General features: G+C 32.4%; 1 long non-coding RNA gene across 1 annotated transcript; it reads right to left on the bottom strand.

The window, feature by feature from the left end:
• Positions 1 to 587: 587 nt before the first annotated feature.
• LOC131056098 (uncharacterized) lies at positions 588 to 4,573 on the bottom strand. Its single transcript, XR_009108575.2, has 2 exons — positions 4,421 to 4,573; positions 588 to 1,189 (listed from the first exon to the last, which is right to left on the bottom strand). It is a non-coding gene; the product is annotated as an uncharacterized LOC131056098 (long non-coding RNA).
• Between the last annotated feature and the right edge of the window lie 393 nt (positions 4,574 to 4,966).

Raw genomic sequence — 4,966 nt, 5'->3', positions numbered from 1 at the left:
AAAACCAATGGGAGATTGACAGAGTTGGAAAGCAAAATGACTAGCCTCTCTAGATTTCGTCTTCGTGTGATGCACAACTCGACCACCACACTCAGCCTTCTCCAACAAGAAGTGATTGAAAAGAATGCCAAAGAGGATGAAAGTTGCATGGAACTTTACAAGTTCCTAACTTAGGATTGGACCAATGTATATCATCAGGTTGGATACAAAATTGGATAGAATTTCATCCCTTTTAGCTTATCTTTTTCTGTTTCATATCATCTTGGTTAGACTTAATAACTTATTTTCATGATGATAGTCTTCTAAGACATCTTTAGAACTGTTTTGTTATAGGTGTTGTTATTATGTTATGTTAATTGCTCCTACTATCTTGGACAACACTCATGTTTTGCTACTATTAATATCAAAAACATTTTTTTATGATCACGCAGACGCAGAGGCGGAGACAAAAATATATAAAAAATTTCAAGAGACACCATAAACACAGCTATAATTTTTATTTTTTTAAATATTATGGTTATATCGTGTATGTCTAGGATACAAATTATATATAATTCTTGTTTTAATAAAAATGGAAGAAAAACAGAAAACACAATAAAATATTCTGTTTCTTTATACATTAAGAGGTGTACATATTTATAGATCAAATGAACTCAACAACTCTCCTCTAAATTTGCTAACACAAATGACTACTAACTAATTTGTTCAACAGTATACTAGAAACGATAGACCATGAACTGTGACTATTGACAACAACTCCAAAAGACTAGTGACAGCAAACTAAGAGACTAACAGACACATCAGGTTGATGGCATATACACAGCAAAACTATAGTTCAGTTATGAGATATATTCTCAAACAGCTTGGATAGTTCAGTTATGAGATATGTTATCAAACAGCTTGGATAGATAATCTAAAAAGTAGGAGCATCACCCCGTTCAATTTTTTGTTTGTAGTATAACTCCCTTCGAGAATTGCAGAAAGCAGCAAATTTATCATATGCTTCCTGGAATTTCTTTGCAGCTTTCTCCGCTGCTATGACATCACTCTCTTTGATACCATGTGCAGGATATCTTGCTACTATTCCTTTAACTGCTTCATCAATTTCTTCATCAATCTGACTACAAATATCAGAAACACATTTAAAAAGATTTTGCAATTCATTTGATTTTACAGGATTCGCCATTGCCTGCAAGAGAAAATACCCAATCAGATCTAAACTTAAAGAAAAATAAAATTGTTTTGTTTAACATGTGGGATGAACAAAATGTAGTTTAATATATGATGTTTGCCTTAATAAAAAAAGATATCCAAGTCTTTCCAAACAAGAGAAAGAGACACGGCATTAGTTTAGTAAGGTGTTAAAGACTGTTCATCCTTGTTATTCACACAAACATGAATAACAAAGTTAGGATTCATGTGTAGAGGCTGAAATTTAGAGAGTTTGAAAATATAGAAGGCAAGACTTACAGCCTCTTTTACGCAATTGCTCACCCATTTGTATTTGTAAGCTATAAATGTGGTGAGTGCATACACAAAAATTCGGTTGAAATATAAGTAGCTCAACCACAATGTAGAATTGCTTGAGAAGTGTCTGTTTCATCGAATTCCTGGTAGCCTTCTAAATGACTTTCAGATTTCACAATCAGGGCTAAAATTCTTGGTCTAAAAATACAATTCTCAATTTTTCATTCTTCCCTAATACAATTAGGGTAAACATTCTAATCCACCCAAGCACAATTACAGTTAGCACTTTCAATCCATTATTACTGTTGTCCAAAGCACAATTACAGCTTAAATTTTCAATTCTTTGAGCTGTCTTATCAGGGTTCAAACCTCACATCTAAACTTGGTAAGACAAATTGAAGTTGAAAAGCAATAAATCACAATTATAATTTAAATCATGGTGGTTACGCAAGAAATATGAATCTCCATTTTTCACTCTTTTTCACAGCAAAATTAAATATTACACTTTTCTCACTAAGATATGAATCACAATTCAAACTCTGCAAATTTGGAAATATGACTTAAGAGACTGAATATTTCACTCTTCTAAAGAGTAAGTGAAGTCATGTTTTCAATCTAGAGTATAAATATTGGACATTCACTCTTCCGAAGCACCACTATGGTTAAAACTAATGTTTTCAATCTAGTGTATAAATGGTATAAATATTAGACATTAATTCTTGAACTAAAGTTTTCAATCTAGAGTATAAATATTGGACATTCACTCTTCCAAAGCACCATTAAGGTGAAAATTCTTGAACTAATGTTTTCAATCTAGAGTATAAATATTGGACTTTCACTCTTCTGAAGCACAACTATGGTGAAAATTATTCAACTAAAAATGCAAATCTCAGGTTTTCTATCTACGAAAGCACAATAACAGTATAAGTTCTCAAACCAGATTAATAAATGTTAGATTTCCCCTTTGCAATAAAAATCTAAAGCGTTATTGTTCAATTCTACGTTGGACTTTCACTGCTCTTAAAGCAAAATAAAGGGAAAGCTTTCAAGCTTGAAATCTGAATCCCTTCCATTTGAAGCACAATAAAAATTGAAATTCTCAAACCAGATAAATGAATCTTAGGTTTTCAGTTTCGAAAGTATGATTGCAGTTAAATTCTAAAATACTATAAGCTGCTTATGAAATCTCAGGGTCAGCAAATGCAAAGTAAATTCAAGTAATAGATCAATAAATCACAATTATAGTTGAAATTCTAGAGCTAGAAATGTGAATTTTAAACTTTTACCCTTTCAATTAGCAATAGAAGTTTAATTTTAAGCTGGAAATATGAATGTCGTAATTTCACTCTTGCAAATCGAGATCGAAGTTTAATTTTTTGAGCTACAAATATGAAATGCAGAAGCATAATCAAAAGAAAAAAATTGATTCTTGAAATATGGTTTTCAAACTTTTATTACAGTCGAAAATCTCAATGCACATTGCAGAAAAGAGAATCTTAGCTTTTCATTGTTCCAGTGCATGATTACAATTACTTTACTCAATTCTCTCCGATCACGTATCAAAGTTCACATCTCAGTTCTCTCAGGTTACATATCAAAGTTCACATCTCAAGGCCACATATCAAAGTGCACATCTCAGTTCTCTCAGGTCAAAAAAAATCTTATGTGCTTAAACAATGAATCAAAATCATAGTTACAGACTTAAAATTAATTGAAATTCTTAAGCTAGATTTATAAATTTTAGGTTTCAAGTCTTCCAGTCCACAGCTAAAATTAAATTTGTCTAGCTAGGAAAATGAATAACAGATTTTAGAAGTCCGTAACACAATTATAGGTAAAATTCCCGGTCAAGAAATACAATTTCCAAACTTTCATTTCCCCAAGCATAATTGAAGAAGAATATGAATAGGAGACTCTCTCCCCCAAACCACAGTTACAGTTAAAATTTTCGTAACAAACCTCAAGCACAGTTAAAAATCTTCCATAAAGAAATATGAATAAGGCTGCGGTCCCATGGAGGGGGCTTCCTAAAAAAAATAGTGGGTAATAGTATATATTTTTTTAACAATTTTTTAAAACAGGTGGTCCCATGAGTGCATTTCTACTTAAAAATTTAAGTTCCTAAATTGAAGGAAGCTGGTGGTCCCATGAACAATATTAGGCTGGGTCCCATCGGTTTGAGCTCTATTTTTATGGAGGTCCCATGAACAGTATTAGTATCAGTATTAGTATTAGGCGACCACCAGGAACAGTATTAATATTAGGCTGGATCTCATTGGGACTTGGGTTCTATTTTTATGAAAAAAGCTGTCTCATGAAAAATAAATAAATAAATAAATTTGGAATTTGGGACTACAAGATCATTTGGAATCTTCCCCTAAAAATAGAAGCTCCTACTTTTAGGGAAGATTCCAAATGATCCTGAGGCCCAAAAAAAAATTTTTATGGGACAGTTTTTTTCATAAAAATAGAGCCCAGGCCCCATGGACCTAGCCTATATTTAGCCTATATTTCGGACTACACAATCATTTGGAATCTTCCCCTCAATATAGAAGCTCCTACTTTTTTATGGGACCGCATTTTTCATAAAAATAGAACCCAGGCCCCCATGGGACCCAGCCTAATAGGATTTCACTCTTCCAAACCGAAATCACTGCTGGTTTGAATCTTAGGGCCGGCAGGACAAAACAAATACCGAGAATTTACCCCTAAATCACATTGAAATATAACCAGGAAATCATTAACTCAAACACCATAATTGCATATAAAAACATCACAATTTTAAGCATAAACACATATTGACGACATACAATAAAAAACTCATGAAAATGTCAAACAGCAATGGAAAGGCAGAGGAAACTATTGCAAAACACACAATACAGAGCAGAAAACGACGCCATTAAACTGTAATTCCATATTATAACAGTTGAAAAAAGCTCTATAAATTGCATACCTTATGCAGTGGCAGTATGTAAAGTGCGGCTGCCTCTGGTGAGATGCAAAATAACTCAGAGATCAGAAATGGTTCTGCGAAAACATGATCACCATACCTTCATTTAAATCCTCATCCACACCTAGAAGAAAACGGCAGCTTTAAAGGAAAACAATAAATTCATACTAATCTTAAGTGACACCTATCATTTGTATGGCGGTTACTATTTTTTTCTCTCTTGATTTTCCTTATAGGTGATGGTATTAAAAAAGTATCTCATCCAGATGGATTATGGATGAATATGATTGACAAGTGTAAAAATATACAATAAGTAGAAGGAATCAAGTCATTGTAGTGGTATATTTTTAAAATTGAGTCTAAGTTCATCCACAAGGGATCATCATCTAATTAGTCATAATTAGCATGCAATAAAGCATAATTAGAGAAATTAACTTAAATATCATCTTGTAATGTGAGATAAATCAATGAAGCTTCATGAATCACTAAATAATTAACATATTTTGGAACAATCTTTGGAATGTTTAACATCATTATGTAATAAAACAA

The sequence above is a fragment of the Cryptomeria japonica genome, chromosome 2 (assembly GCF_030272615.1).
Source record: "Cryptomeria japonica chromosome 2, Sugi_1.0, whole genome shotgun sequence".
NCBI lineage: Eukaryota > Viridiplantae > Streptophyta > Pinopsida > Cupressales > Cupressaceae > Cryptomeria > Cryptomeria japonica.
This window is presented reverse-complemented; position numbering and strand designations above follow the sequence as displayed.